At 35.3% G+C, this 16,832-nt stretch overlaps 1 protein-coding gene across 29 annotated transcripts in view; it reads left to right on the top strand.

The window, feature by feature from the left end:
* The window catches only part of PTPRD (protein tyrosine phosphatase receptor type D), a 2,145,367-nt gene that overhangs the window by 809,244 nt on the left and 1,319,291 nt on the right, over positions 1 to 16,832 (top strand). For all 29 annotated transcript variants that reach the window (XM_067744351.1, XM_067744350.1, XM_067744358.1 and 26 more), the window contains exon 6: positions 9,912 to 9,950. The gene's annotated coding sequence lies outside the window, so the exon portion shown is untranslated. The remainder of the gene's footprint in view (positions 1 to 9,911; positions 9,951 to 16,832) is intronic.

The raw sequence follows: 16,832 nt of genomic DNA, 5'->3' as shown, positions 1-16,832 counted from the left end.
TTATGTATTGAGGTGCTCCTATGTTGGGTGCATAAATATTTACAATTGTTATATCTTCTTTTTGCGTCAGTCCCTTGATCATTATGTAGTGTCCTTCTTTGTCTCTTCTAATATTCTTTATTTTAAATTCTATTTTGTCTGATATGAGAATTGCTACTCCATCTTTCTTTTGGTTTCCATTTGCATGGAATATCTTTTTCCATCCCCTTACTTTCAGTCTGTATGTGTCCCTAGGTCTGAAGTGGGTCTCTTGTAGACAGCAAATATATGGGTCTTATTTTTGTATCTATTCAGCCAATCTGTGTCTTTTGGTGGGAGCATTTAGTCCATTGACACTTAAGGTAATTATCGATATGTATGTTCGTATTCCCATTTTCTAAATTGTTTTGGGTTTGTTATTGTAGGTCTTTTCCTTCTCTTGTGTTTGTTGCCTAGAGAAGTTCCTTTAGCATTTGTTGTAAACCTGGTTTTGTGGTGCTGAATTCTCTCAGCTTTTGCTTGTCTGTAAAGGTTTTAATTTCTCCATCAAATCTGAATGAGATCCTTGCTGGGTAGAGTAATGTTGGTTGCAGGTTTTTGTCCTTCATCACTTTCAGCATGTCCTGCCACTCACTTCTGGCTTGCAGAGTTTCTGGTGAGAGATCAGCTGTTAACCTTATGGGGATTCCCTTTTGTGTTATTTGTTGTTTTTTCCTTGCTGCTTTTAATATGCTTTCTTTGTATTTAATTTTTGACAGTTTGATTAATGTGTGTCTTGGCGTATTTCTCCTTGGCTTTATGCTGTATGGGACTCTCTGTGCTTCCTGGACTTGATTAACTATTTCCTTTCCCATATTAGGAAGTTTTCATCTATAATCTCTTTAAATATTTTCTCAGTCCCTTTCTTTTCCTCTTCTTCTTCTGGAACCCCTATAATTCGAATGTTGGTGCATTTAATGTCGTCCCAGAGGTCTCTGAGACTGTCCTCAGTTCTTTTCATTCTTTTTTCTTTATTCTGCTCTGCAGTAGTTATTTCCACTATTTTATCTTCCAGGTCCCCTAATCGTCCTTCTGCCTCAGTTATTCTGCTACTCTGATCCCATCTAGAATATTTTTAATTTCATTTATTGTGTTGTTCATCGTTGTTTGTTTCATCTTTAGTTCTTCCAGGTCCTTGTTAAATGTTTCTTGCATTTTGTCCATTCTATTTCCAACATTTTGGGTCATCTTTACTATCATTATTCTGAATTCTTTTTCAGGAGACCTCCTATTTCCTCTTCATTTGTTAGGTCTGGTGGGTTTTTGCCTTGCTCCTTCATCTGCTGTGTGTTTCTCTGTCTTCTTATTTTGCTTAACTTACTGTGTTTGGGGTCTCCTTTTTGCAGGCTGCAGGTTCGTAGTTCCCGTTGTTTTTGGTGTCTGTCCCCAGTGGCTAAGGTTGGTTCAGTAGGTTGTGTAGGCTTCCTGGTGGAGGCGACAAGTACCTGTGTTCTGGTTGATGAGGCTGGATCTTGTCTTTCTGGTGGGCAGGTCCACATCTGGTGGTGTGTTTTCGGGTGTCTGTGGCCTTATTATGATTTTAGGCAGCCTCTCTGCTAATGGGTGGGGTTGTGTTCCTGTCTTGCTAGTTGTTTGGCATAGGATGTCCAGCACTGTAGCTTGCTGGTCATTGAGTGAAGCTGGGTGCTCGTGTTGAGATGGAGGTCTCTGGGAGATTTTTGCTGTTTGATATTACGTGGAGCTGGGAGGTCTCTTGTGGACCAGTGTCCTGAAGTTGGCTCTCCCACCTCAGAGGCACAGCACTGACTCCTGGCTGCAGCACCAAGAGCCTTTCATCCACACGGCTCAGAATAAAAGGGAGAAAAAGTAGAAAGAAAGAATTAGTAGAAGAAGAAAGAAAGAAAGAAGAAAGAAAGAAAGGAGGGAAGGAGGGAGGAAGGAGGGAGGGAAGGAAGGAAAAAAGAAAGAAGATAAATAAAGTAAGATAAAATATAATAAAGTTATTAAAATAATTATTAAGAAAAAAAGAAAAAAAACGGATGATAGAACCCTAGGACAAATGGTGGCAGCAAAGCTATACAGAGAAAATCTCAGAGAAGCATACACATATACACTCACAAAAAGAGGAAAAGGGAAAAATATCATAAATCTTGCTCTCAAACCCCACCTCTTTAATTTGGGATGATTCGTTGTCTGTTCATGTATTTCACAGATGCAGGGTACATCAAGTTGATTGTGGAGCTTTAATCCGCTGCTTCTGAGGCTGCTGGGAGAGATTTTCCTTTCTCTTCTTTGTTCTCAAAGCTCGGAGGGCTCAGCTTTGGATTTGGCCCCGCCTCTGCGTGTAGGTCGCTGGAGGGCGTCTGTTCTTCGCTCAGACAGGACGGGGTTAAAGGAGCCGCTGATTCGCGGGCTCTGGCGCACTCAGGCCGAGGAGAGGGAGGGGCACGTAGTGCGTGGCGAGCCTGCGGCGGCAGAGGCCAACATGACGTTGCACCAGCCTGAGGCGCGCCGTGCGTTCTCCCGGGGAGTTGGATCCCGGGATCCCGGGACCCTGGCAGTGGCGGCCTGCACAGGCTCCCCAGGAGGGAGGTATGGAGCGTGACCGGTGCTCGCACACAGGCTTCTTGGTGGCGGCAGCAGCAGCCTTAGCATCTCATGCCCGTGTCTGGAGTCTGCGCTTTTAGCCGCGCGCGAGCCCGTCTCCAGAGCTCCTTTAAGCAGCGCTCTTAATCCCCTCTCCTTGCGCACCAGGAACCAAAGAGGGAAGAAAAAGTTTCTTGCCTTTTCGGCAGGTCCAGACTTTTCCCCGGACTCCCTTCCAGCTAGCCGTGGCACACTAACCCCCTGCAGGCTGTGTTCACGCCGCCAACCCCAGTCCTCTCCCTGCGCTCCGACCGAAGCCTCAGCTCCCAGCCCCGCCCGCCCCGGCGGGTGAGCAGACAAGCCTCTCGGGCTGGTGAGTGCCGCTCGGCCCTGATCCTCTGTGCCGGAATCTCTCTGCTTTACCCTCCGCACCCTTTTTGCTGTGCTCTCCTCTGCGGTTCCGAAGCTTTCCCCCTCCGCTACCCGCAGTCTCCGCCCGCGAAGGGGCTTCCTAGTGTGTGGAAACTTTTCCTCCTTCACAGCTCCCTCCCACTGGTGCAGGTCCCGTCCCTATCCTTTTGTCTCTGTTTTTTCTTTTGCCCTACCCAGGTACCTGGGGACTTTCTTGCCTTTTGGGAGGTCTGAGGTCTTCTGCCAGCATTCAGTAGGTGTTTTGTAGGAGTTGTTCCATGTGTAGATGCATTTCTGGTGTATCTGTGGGAAGGAAGGTGATCTCCGCGTCTTACTCTTCCGCCATCTTCCCGGAAGCCCGAGATATTTTTAAAGCAGAGTAAGATTATGGGTGAGGCTCTCTGGTGACCTAAAATTTTGAACATAATTTATATGTAAACAAGAGTTACTTTTCCTTGACTCTATCACCACCCTCCAACCTTTATTCTGCCTTTTTCCTCCCTTTTTCATCAAAATTCAAAAGAGAAAACCTTATATTTGATGAACTATAATTCTTTAAGTTACCATTTATCACTCAAAGTGTTCAACTTTTAATCTCAATATTCTGCTTAAATGTCTCTTACTAAAGGCAATAGTGAAGGCCAAAATTTTGTTGTCATCATCTTGGAACACTCTGAAGAACATTTTGCATTGCTGACGCCATTTGTTCTTGGCTCCTTCCTCCTTTAAACTTGAGAAATGTCTATCAAGTTTCTCAACCAATTTTGCTTATTACATTTTTGCTGCCTTTTCCAGTAATGTTGATGTTCCCCTAAGTATCCATTATTGATTATCACTTTTGTGTCCTCCTTTTCTCCCATGCTTCATTTATCACTAAAACACTGATAAATCCCAAATCTGTAGCTCCAGTTTATAACTTTCTCCTGAACTCCAGGTCTACATGTCCAGTAGATTATTAGAACTACCCACAAAGAGATGCTACAGGATTCTAAAACTCATTTAAAATTTTACTTTTCATATTTCTCTGCTACCTCCTCAGATTGCTTTGTTAAGGTCATCAGAACCCTACTCCAAAATCTTCTCTGCCTTATCTTCACATTGCTCACTAATGATAAAAGTCTTGCTGTTATCAAGCCCTTCAAATCTGATTTTAAACCATGTTCAAATATTGGTCGTATCTCTTTCCACCACATGCTCAGACCCTAGCTACATAGAATGCATCGCCATCCATGTTGTTGCATAAGCTACTTTTCCCTATTGTAATATGTATTCACCCCAGTTAAATCCTCCTTTGACTCTCCCTGGATGCACTGGCCACTCTAACTAGTGATTTGACAGCCTGTATATTTACTTTAACATGCATTTTTTTCTACTAAAATTATTTGTTGTTCTTTTGAGAAAAGTCAGTGTAAATGCTGGGACATTTCTATTAATTTCAAACAGAACTTAGATGTGGTAGTAGGCATAAAATGGAACTACTTCACAAGAAGAGTTTCTGTTGAACAGAAGGATATAAAAATTATAAATTTGTATGTATTTCTTAGTGTAGCCTAACATATAGAATTTTTTTTAAAAGATGGAGCTAAAAGGAAGAAAAGACAAACTTAAATCATGGTGGGGGGGTGTACAACATGCATCTTCCAGTATCTGAATGAACAACATGATTAACACATTTAATATAATTTATGGTTATAGAACAATGCACTTAATTGCAGTGTATATCATTTTCAAGGACACACAGAACATTTATAAAAATTAATCAGATGCTGAATCATAAAGCAAGTTTCAATATTTTATAGAGGATTGGCATCATGTTGAGTTAAGTGCTTTGTGCGTAAGTTATTTGAATCAGAAAATCTCCAGATATTAGGAAAATTAAAATATACATTTTTGCAATACTTCTTCAGTAAAAAATCAACTTTAAAATACTTAGAAATGAATAAAAATTAAACTGCTATAATAAAAAAAACTAAAACCAATGTTACAGTGAAGTGTACTTCAAATACACATATAAGAAAAGAATAAGGCAGAAAATCGATTATAAGCATCCATCTCAAACTGAGGGAAAACAGCACATTTAACTCGAAGACAGAAGGAGAGAAATAATAAAAATCAGGAGGTAATAAAATGAAAAAATATTGTACATTGTACCAAACATACAATAGAGAGGATTAACGAAACTAAAATTGGTTCTTTGAATAACATAATAAAAGTGGTAGATATTGATGTTACTGACCAAGTTAAAAAAAGAGAGGTGTCAAGAATAATATCAGGAATAGAAGTTTCTACAAATCCTGAAGATACGAAAAAGATGTTGAAAGGATGTTGGAACTAACTTTTTTAAAAAAATAAAATTTTGCATAAAGTAAATTACTAGTTAAAATATAACTTAACAAAACTGATGTGAGAAAGAATAAGACAATCTGAATAATTACATACCTATTAATGAGATGAATAATAAAAATTCCTGTTTAACTAAAACTCGTAGTAAATTGAAAATAGAGGGGATCTTTCTCATTATGATAAGGAATATCTAGCAAACACCTACAACAAATAGTGAACTTAGTGGTAAGTTTCCCTTAAGATCAAGAGAAGGGTGCCCAGGAACAGCTCTTCTGTTCATCATTCTAGTAGTCCTAGTGAGTGCAGTGATTCAAAATGCATACACATTCACACACATGCCAGTGTGCATACCCCCAAGCATGCATTCATACATATACAGGCACATTTTTAAAGTTCAAAGATTTAAGTGGAATATATGAAACCATCATTGTTTGTGTATAATGTGAGAGTGCAGATAGTAAATTGAAAAGAATACACAGGTCAATTAAGATTGCTCAGTGTAAAGTCAATAGAAAGTCAATTGCATTTGTACATACAAGTGATAAATAGAAAATAGAAGTACCATGTTTAATAATATAAAAATATCAAATAGAAATGAATTTATTAAAAGGTGTGAAACCTCTATATAGAAAATTGTGCATTTTTGTGAAATAACACAAAATTAAAAGGCAATCCATGGAATGGGAGAAAATGTTTGCAAATTACATATATTTGATAAGGGATTAATATCCAGAATATAAAAAGAATAGTGAGAGCTCAACAGTAAACAGATAACCCAACTAAAAATGAACAAAGGATTAGAGTAAACATTTCTCCAAGGAAGATAGACAAATGGCCAAGAGCCACATGAAAAATTGTTCACCATCATTAGTCTTTGGGGAAATGCAAATCAAAACCACAATGAGATACTATCACATTCACTGGCTATAATGGCCATATTTTTTAAGAGTGGAAAATGACAAGTCTTGGCGAGGATATGGAGAAATTGTAACATTTATTCATTGCTGGTAGGAATGTAAAATGGCATTCCCACTCTGGAATAGAGTTTGGCAGTTCCTCAAACAGTTAAACATAGAATTAACATATGACTCAGAAATTCTACTCCTACATATATGCCCAGGAGGACTAAAAACATATTTTCACACCCAAAACCTGTCCACGGATGTTCATAGTGGCATTATTCATAATTGACAAAAAAAGTGAAAATAAGCAAAATTTATTCTTTGCTAATGAATAGATTAAAAAAATGTACTGTGTCCACTCAGTGGAATATTATTCAGCCATAAAAAGGTAGGAAATACTGCTATGTGCTACAACATAGATGGACCTTGAAAACATTTTGCTAAGTGAAATAAGATAGACAAAAATGTCTACAAATTGTATGATTAATTTGTATGAATTGTCCAGAATAGGCATATGCAGAGTGGCAGATTAGAGGTTGCCAGGGGAAGTGGATAAGGGAGAAATGGGGTTGATCACTAATAGGTATAGGATTTCTTTTTCAGATTTTGGAAATGTTCTGGAATTAATGGTGATGTTTACACAACATTGTGAACATAATACAAACCATTAAACTGTCCACTTTGAAACAGTGAATTTTATGTTATGTGGATTATATTTTTTAAATATTCAATAAGCTCTTAAGGAAAAGGTAGAGGGTCCTGCTCTTCTATCCACATCAAGTTGTGGTAAGATATGATATAGACACGTGTGATATAGACATATTTAAATGGGATACATTGACATCTAGAAACACCCAAGTATCTATGGACACTTAATTTATGACAAAACTAGCATTGCAGAGCAGTGGCGAAAGCAAGGTATTTTCAATAGGTTTTATTGGGTCAATTTGGAAAATAACATTTTACCACAAATCACACAGAGCAAAACATTAATTTCAGGTAGGTTTTTGGATTAGATGTGAGAGGCAGAAGAATCATACAATAACAAACTTTCAGAAGAAGATAGAGAAGAATATGTATATATGATCACTTCGTGTAATACATGGGGCACAAAAAGAAAGACAGAGATGGTTAAATTTGACTGCTATAAAACTAAGAATGAAGTTGCAACAAGAGGCATAATAAGTGAGTAAAAGGGTGAGCTGTGGAGTGGGAAATATATTTCACCAAGTATAACCAACAAAGGACTCATATCTAGAATATATAAAGCACTTCTACAAATTAATAAGGAGAAGACAACCCACATTAAATGGATAAGAAAATTGAAAAGTATCTCCTTAAATAAAAAAATACATATTTGTATGAATTATGTATATATATATATGACAAAAATATGAAAATACACTAAAACACATTAATAAAGAAATGTCAATTAAAAGTATAATTATACTACACAGTAAACTGATGGCTAAAGCTAAGCAGAATATAAATATATTCTGGTGAATTTGTGCAACAATGGCAACTTTGATAACACTATTCAGCAGTGTCTGCTAAAATAGAACATATGTACTCGAGTAAATTACTTCTAAGAAATAGCCAAGAAAAATATGTGTGCATGTATAAACGGATGCTTATAATAGAATTATTCATGATAACTAGAAAGTAGAAACAATCCATATCTGTCAATAGAGGATTGAATATATAAATCACGTAATATCTATCCAATGGAATTCTATAGAAATGAAAAATAATTATAGTTACAAGCAACAAGATGAATGAATCACACGTACATGTTGAGGGAAATTAAATAAAGATGAAAATACAGTGTATGATTTCAATTGTATAAAGGTCAAAACTAAGGCAAAACTATAGGATGAACAAAAAATCTGGAAACAGACAAATACATATATATAGTTTTTATATAATAGTTTATCATGATTACATTATACAATATGTTCAATGACATTACATGACATGTCCAAAGGATTGTCCCTCTCTGGTAACACATAGTCAATATGCCATGCAAAATTTTGATGAATACGTGACATTAGTGCTGCATTTCCACAGTCATGGCGTATGCATCTGTGTTGCCTCAACTGGTTTGCATTTTATTCGAACCTGTGCTTTAGCATAACCCACAAGAAGTAATCAAGTGAGTTTAAACTATATGTATTTACGTATGTGTATGTATACTGTGTGTGTATATGTCATTCATATATATAGTTTGTGTGTATGTTGTGTATATACATGTGTGTATACACACACACACATACACACAAATGCACACATAGTGACAGACCAAGTGGGCCTCTATGTGTTAGTTGTGTTCTAGTTCTTGATCTGAGTGTTGATTACATGAGCATTCAGTTTGTGATAATTTATTGAGCTATATACATTTTTACTTTTACAAGTTTCTTGTGTGATTTGTAACTCACAATAAAGAAATAACCTAAAATGTGAAAAGGAAAGAAAAATACCAAACATTTTCTTTGACTCTCATGAGAAGAACTAAAATCCAGAGACAGAGGCTTTGTACCTTTGAAGCCAGGCTCTCTCATAATACAACAAAATCCACTGCTTGCTCCTCTCAAGTGAACCACTGGTCTTCTCCAGTGATTCTAAGCCCTAGAGAAAGAATTTTAATAGATTCGTTCTGGCCAATTTGTTACCAATTAGTGGTCCAGCATTATGTATGCAATTCTGGCCAGATAACCTAATTTGAATGCTGTGGCAATAAGAAGCAGACACGTATTTATCGACACAGAAAACTGTATACACATAGTATCAGATTTTCAGATTTATTGTTATTCTTCATTCTCTTTTATAGAAAAATAGTTTTTCAATACTTGTACAATATATAATTTCAAATTAATTCCCAAGGTAAAAGGAAAAGGTGATAATCATATGTTTAAAAAATAATTTCTTTTATTTTATAGAATAATGGTTAGAAGTTCAATATTTCTGCTAAAACACAGAGGCAGTCAGGCATATTTACAAATGGCCTCACAATGTTTGCCATTGTCTTTACACAAGACAACATTTATAAAACCTTTGCATCCCACAGCAGGTGCTAGGTCTTCTTTTGGGAATTTGTGCTGTTCAGATACTGCCTTTCATTTGAACTTCAAATACCTTAAAAACATAGAGGCTGCATTTTAATATAATTTGGAAATTAAAGCCCTTTTATTTTTGTCATTATAATATCTTACATGGATTTACTTTTCAAAAATGAATCAAAGTCGAAACTAATGACTGTCTGATACCAACAAAGGCAGAAAAATGGTAAAACGTTTTTAAAAATGAAGCTTTGGTGTTCCTAGCTCATAAGAAAAATAAATGCATGTAATAAGTATTTGGAGATTTCAAGTATATTTAGTAATATTCTACCTTCTTTTGAGAATCTAAAGAATTAAACTGAATAATTATGGTCACCTGAATAGTTGGAAACATATTTTCAAGATCTAGACTGTATTTTCTTTGTCTTTGTTTATTTAATGGCACAATATGAGATTAAATAAACACTACAATTTAAGTGAAAAACATATTTTCACCTAGAAAAATGGTTTCCTAAGGTATTTTCATCAGTCTACAATATTTATAAATGTAAACGTTATAGAATTATAAAAATTGTGTATCTATTTTTAAAACAAGAAAACTAAAGTAACTTTTTTTCACTCTTTTTCTAATTAGGCTTGGACTCCTGGATCATCCAGTGACTTCAAAATTCTGGTAAGACACTTTTTTTTTTAATAGTACTGTCAATATTTTCATTTCTTTTGCCACAAATTTTGGGAGGTTATCTTTCTTTTTATCTCAGGCTTAATCCTTTTTCTTATTTCTCCCCTCATTTCCATCCCCTGAGGTTGAATCTCCTAAAGCCAATAGTAGAAGGTCAGTTACATCTTAACCCATATGGGATGATCTGTTAAGTCCAGATACTTCTTGAAGATTCAACTTCATGGTCAGGAGAATATTCCAAGGAGGGGTAGCATTTGTTTCTTAAGGAAACAAAAATCACCACCGAAACAGTCTGAGATAGGAAAAATAATTATTCAGGTAAGATGCAGAGAGTATCAATTTGAAAATTTTTCTTTTAAAATAGATCAAATGCAACAGCAAAATAAAAATCACAGAGGAGCTGATAGCTGAATTTTTAAAAAGATTTTCATTTCTACAATGTTGATATTATAGTTTACATATTATGGAACTAGAAATACACTGAAGGCACTGCAGTTTTCAACATGAAAACTCTTAAAATTTGTATGGTATTTGCCTGGTACATATATTATAGGCATGGGGAAGCGAGATTGTTTAATTAAAAAGATGACTGGTTGAGGTAGAAGTTTTTCTATAAGTTGTATTTTCCCAAACATCAGCTTATATATTCATCTTACACTCCACCCAGTCTCTTTTTCTTCCCTCCAAATATTATAGAAATGTTGCTCAAATTCATGTATTGGTTTCCTACTATGTTCTGAATATATGCAAGATTATAAAACATTCTTTATCTCATATTTTATCTTATTTAGTTTTTGTCAATAATACTCTGGTTTGGCTTCTTATTCTTGTGTAATATGGGAGTCCACAATTTTCCTGATTTCTAGAGTCACCCTTTCTATAATACTCAGCCAAGAGTACTATGAAATTTCAACTAGATGCATTGCAGAAGTACAGTCTTATACATCATTCTTTACTAATAATTGGGTATTGCTAGGTTAGAATGGGAGGGTGATGAGAGTTCCACGTGTCTTTGTTATTGTGTATGACCTGTTGCTCCCAAATTCTTCTCAGGGTTTCCAAGCTAGTATCTTCTGGTCATCTTATCATGACGTTTCTGTGCTACTTCAGGCCATATCCAGTGTATACCTTCTGCCAAACAGTAACAAAGCTGACACTATTCATTCTCATGAGGATGAGGGTTAACCTCCTATCCCTTTAGCACTTTCTGCAAATACAGAGCTTTGCTTAAGCATTTGATTTATTATGATGAAAATTGGGATACAGGATTTCATAATCTCAATGTTTCCTGGATTTTTCCCCATCCTAAACCTTCTCTTAGTTGCACATGTGGGATCTGGACATGCCTCCTGTAATTATCTTTTTTTTCTGAACTCTACCTGCCTAATTCATTTAAGCTGTCAGTGTGTTCTTGCAATTCTCATCATCACAGTTGTCTTCTGGGTATTCTTCTTCTAATTTATCTCATTTCTAATCCATTTCATAAAACAGACAGATGATTGATCGAAAATAGCACTTATCCTCATAGTTCTATATCTTGCCATATTGCCTGTAAGGATTTTTTCCCCTGATCTGTTATATACGTGATAATTGAGTTCTGCCACACTTATTCAAAAGCAATCTTCCTTGAGCACATACCAAGAAACTCAAAGCTAAGTTCTTTCCTCTCATAGCCCCCATCGTCATTATGTCAACTTCTGTGAACGGAGTGGTCTTCCTTGTCTGCCTATACATCCATATTCTATTCATCTCTCAAGGCCAAGTTCAACTCCAACTCCCATTTTCTCCTGAAATTCTTCATTGCTTTAAACATTGTGGTATGATTCCCCACCTCCCTGAACTCTTTATTTTCAGGATCACAAAGTTAGCACTTTAATTTATACTGTCTTGTGTTCTAAGGTTCTTGTATTGCATGCATATTTTCTACTTAGCAATTTTGCAAGCTTGTTAAATGAGGTAGGAATGCCCTCTTGTGCCATTTATAAAGCATACCTTACATATTGCTCTGTGTTTAGTAGTTCCTCAAGAAATATTTTCAATAGACTAACTTATTTAGGATTTCACGTGTACTCACTATACTATAAAGCTCAAACCTAACACTTAATTTCTATATTGTTTGCTTCTATCCAATTATGAGTTTTAGTAGGAATAAAATGACTCGAACATGGAGGGTGATTGATATATAATTCTGAATTTATTTCAGGTAATATTGATACAGTCTAGAAAACTGTGTTATTAGAGTACAATTCAGTGAAAAGAAAATAAATGTAAAATTAAAACTAGAATAGTATTGAAATGTAAATGATAATATGCAACTATTGCAAAGTAAAAGAAATTGAAATATATTCTATTCATTATCATATAAGCCTCAAGCTTAAAAAATAATATTTATTCTGGAACTAAATGCCAGCAATAAAAATTCACTTCCATATGAAGAGCTAATACAGTCCACATTGAAGTTGAAAATATTTACAGAAAGCCTTATTGCAGCATTTTTCCACTTACATAAAATAATGTGTTTAATGCTTATGATTCACTGAATTTTTTATCTGTGTGTGCAATTGCAGCAGTCTGTTCCAATTCATAAATTTTATTTTCTGCACCTGGAGTTTGGACCTTTTAAGAGGTCAAGCTAATAACACATGCACAATTATGTACAGTTGAAGGGAATTAATATTTTTAAGGATTCACTGTGTATCAGGTGCTTTGCTAGGTGCTTTTTTTAATGGATGTCGTCTCAGTTCTACCTTCCAATCATACTCTGAGGCATGCATTTTGTTCAGCATTTCAGAGCTGAGGAGACTAAGGGTCAGAGAGGTTAGTTAGTTCATCTACAATCACTTAGTCGTGATGCTGAGATTTCAGTCTATTTCTAGGATGTTGAAGACGTCACTGAGATGTCTTCCCGAAGAAAATTTACCCCAGTATGCTTTTAATAATATCCAGTTCTACATATATTGGAGTAGCACCCCTGGCTTGCAGTCCTTAAGAAAAGTGCATAAGTGGTTAACATGAGATTTAGTCTTTTGTACTTTATAGTTATTTGAGAAGATGAAAAGCTTGCTTGCTTTAAATCCAAGGGTGGGAAAATTGTCACAGTCTATGCCCAAGTTGTACATTTGCACATATGTATTAAATAATATATATCTATCTTTTATATCATATCTATATCTATCATATATATATTTATATTTATACACATACATACATATTCATGTCATTAATAACCAAAACAGAATCTACGTAGTGGAAACCCACATAACCCTTCTGTAGTTAGACTATGGTGATTAATGGATGTTTCATTCACTCATTCATGTACTCAGTTTTTTAATGCAAATTTTATGTAGGTTTGGCCATCCTATTTTTAAATAGTATTACAGACAACCTGCAGATTACATTCATGTGCTTAGTATTAGTCACGGAATTTCTTTCAAATGATGTAAATTATTCAACTGAGTATTGCATTTTCTAAGAATTGAGTTCAGTCTCTAATATAGAGGGTTTAAAAATATTTTTTGGACATATACCAAAATATCCGTATGTTTTAAAGTATTCCCTCATCAAGAATTAAATGTTTGGTGTTAAAATACTATGTGTTTTCTAAGGGTCTTAAGTTGTATTTAAAAACTGAAGGGAACAAACCACACACATATGCCTACCTCATAGTTTTGAATTAGGAAACATACATAAATATTTTATTATTCTTCATTTATAGTTATTATAAAATATTGGCTATATTCCCCTGTTGTACAATATATCCTTATAGCTTATTTTATACCTGATAGTTTGTACCTCTTAATCTCCTACCCCTATATTGCCCCTCCCCCTTCCCTCTCCCCACTGGTGACTACTGGTTTGCTCTCTGTATCTGTGAGTCTGCTTCTTTTTTGTTATATTCACTAGTTTGCTATATATTTTAGATTCCACATATAAATGATATCATTTAGTATTTGTCTTCCTCTGATTTATTCCACTCAGCATAATACCTGTCAAGTCCATCCATGTTGCTTCAAATGGCAAAATTTCATTCATTTTTATGGCTGAGTAGTATTCCATTGTCAATGTATACCACAGCTTCTTTATCCATTCATCTGTTGATGGAAACTTAGGTTGCTTCCACATCTTCGCAATTATAAATAAACCTGCTGTGAAAATTGGGGTGCATGTATCTTTTTGAATTAGTGTACTTTTTTTTTTTTTAATATATACCCAGGAGTGGAGTTACTGGGTCATATGAGAGTTCTATTTTTAGTTTTTTGAGAAGCCTCCATACTGTTTTCTACAGTGCTTATACCAATTTACATTCCTACCATCAGTGTATGAGGGTTTCCTTTTCTCTACATGCTTGCCTACATTTGTTAAATGTGTTCTGTTTGCTGACAGCCATTCCAACAGCTGTGAGGTGATATCTCATTATGGTTTCGATTTACATTTCCCTGATGACTAGCAATGTTGAGCATCTTTTCATGTGCCTGTTAGCAATCTGTGTTTCCTTTTTGGAAAAATATCTATTTGGTTTTTGTACCCATTTTTTAATTGGGTTGTTTGTGTATATCAACTATACTTCAATGAAAAAGTAAAAATTAAATAAATACTTTGTCAATTTTATGAAAATATACAGGTATTAAAATTATCTTCAATGTTAGCTTGCTATTGTGATGAAAATTGTCATGATGTGAACATAAATTATATGTTCAGGGACCAAAGAAAGGAATAGCATACTCTCATCAATTCATTTATTCATCTCTCACATCTTATTGAGTAACTTATTTGTGCAAACAGTCTGATAGAGGTTAGGTAGTATAAAAATGATGTGATTGAGTTCAAGGACTGTCATTTTATGTGTTTTGTGTAATTGTGGTGCTTTTATTTATTTTTAAAATTGGTGTCGACTGAAGTTCTCAATGTTTGTTTAGGCCTTTCATTTTTTCCCTTCACCTTGCTAGGATGCCAGGTTACTGGACAGTATGAGAGGCATCATTACTGCCCATCAGTATTTGGGTTTCCTTTCATTCTTGAGTAACAGGGAAATGATGATATTTTTCCTCTACCTTACGGTGAGGTAGGGCCATGTGATTATTTCTGGCCAATGGAAACTGGAAGAGAAGTGTATCACTTTGGGGCAGAGGAGGTGAAAAGACCCTGTGTACTTTCTAGTCTCTCTCTGCCTCTACAGAAGAGACATCAGTTTGAGATAACAGAGCCACAGTAGTAAATCATCCTGGTTCTCTGAGTCACCTGATGGAAGAAACCTGCTGTGGCAAGACTCCTAGTTCCAGAGCCAATGTATAAGAACAAGAAGTAAATTATTTGTTTTAAGCCGCTGAGTTCTTGTTTTTCGTTTTGTTTTTGGTTTTGGTTTGTTACATAGCAGCCTAAAACCTGCTCAAACTAATCATATGGTTCTTGTGAAAATGGGCATCATAGTATTTATGTAATTTTGAAATCTGGAGTCAGGTTTCCAAAGGTATGTTTTGGCAATATTATTTTTGACTTTAAAATAGTTTTCTCCTGTCACCAAATAATCTGAGGTACTACTTACGTGGTTGTCATAGCAGGTAACAAAGCTCCCAAAATAAAAGCCTTGGGAAAATCTGTACTAAAATATTTAATAAAAAACAGCTATTACTCACTTACCAAATATCTTTAGAATCAAACAACATGAAGAGGGGAAAAGATACAAGACGAATATCTAAATTTAAAATGGTACACTTTCCAATTGAAAAATGAACAGTATTCTTGTAATAATGCTTTTAGTTCTTTAATCTTAACTGTCCTTAGGTAAGATCCATATTAAGGACCATAAAATAATCATTTTCTTTTTCCTAAGTTAAAAAGAGTCTCCATGTCTTAGATTATTTTATTTTGGTAGGGTATTCCGAGTAATCTTTGTTCAATTTTTACTCTTTGAATTGACCTGAAGCAACACCCCCACCTATGCCTGTTTTGATTTGTTTTGTCTTATACAGTGGAAGCTTCCATGTGCTAGCTCAGTTTAACTTTTTTTTTCAGTTTAACTTTTTAAAAGATGTAATAATTTAAATGCCACTAACATGCCAACTAGCATCATTTCTACAACAATTAATTAATTAAACATAACCTCCTTTCTTCACACACAGGAGTGGAGATCAAAAATAATTGTATACAATTACCTGGAACTAAAAGCATTTAAGTCCACTACCATGGAAGGGAGCACAACAAATTACACCTCATCATATTTCATGTCAATAATAAAAGTCTCCCAAAACATGGTTGCGGGACATTAAAATCTACCTCTATAATGTTGATTCAACTTCTAAGAATCAGAGTCATTACATCTGGAATTCAGTCTGACTTGAGTGACACATCCCTTCAACAACTTCCATTAATTTTGTATCTCCTCATTCCTCTCACCTAATTTCACCTTCAGGATTGGAGTTCAAAAAAACCTTCTCAAGGCAGCACATTCCGTTTTGGGAGAATTAGTTATTAAGCATACTTCCTTAACATTGAGCAAAAATTATGTCATATTGGTAGTTTGCTTCTCAGGATGGCATAGGGCTTGCACATTTGCTAATAACAATCCTTAGTTGGATTCTACTAGTGTCAGTAACTAGACTGTATGCATAACTGTCTTTTTAGTGGAGAGGTACATTATCTACTTTTGTATTTAAGTCACTCTCATCGAACATATATTAATAAATGCTTTCATGAAAATAATTTAAATAGGGATTCTAGTAAATCTACTGAAATTATCTATCTTAGTACTAATATTCAATATTTTGAAAGAACCTTTTGTGGTTAATTAAGCATGGCATCCCCTGCTTGATTTCTTGCCTGCTGTCCTAAGTCAAGCAGTACTTCTCCAGGTGTTTGTAAAAAATAGGAACACTA

Source organism: Pseudorca crassidens, chromosome 7 (genome assembly GCF_039906515.1).
Source record: "Pseudorca crassidens isolate mPseCra1 chromosome 7, mPseCra1.hap1, whole genome shotgun sequence".
In the NCBI taxonomy this organism is placed as follows: Eukaryota; Metazoa; Chordata; class Mammalia; order Artiodactyla; family Delphinidae; genus Pseudorca; species Pseudorca crassidens.
Note: the sequence above shows the minus strand (reverse complement) of the source record. Positions and strands in the feature narration are given on the sequence as shown.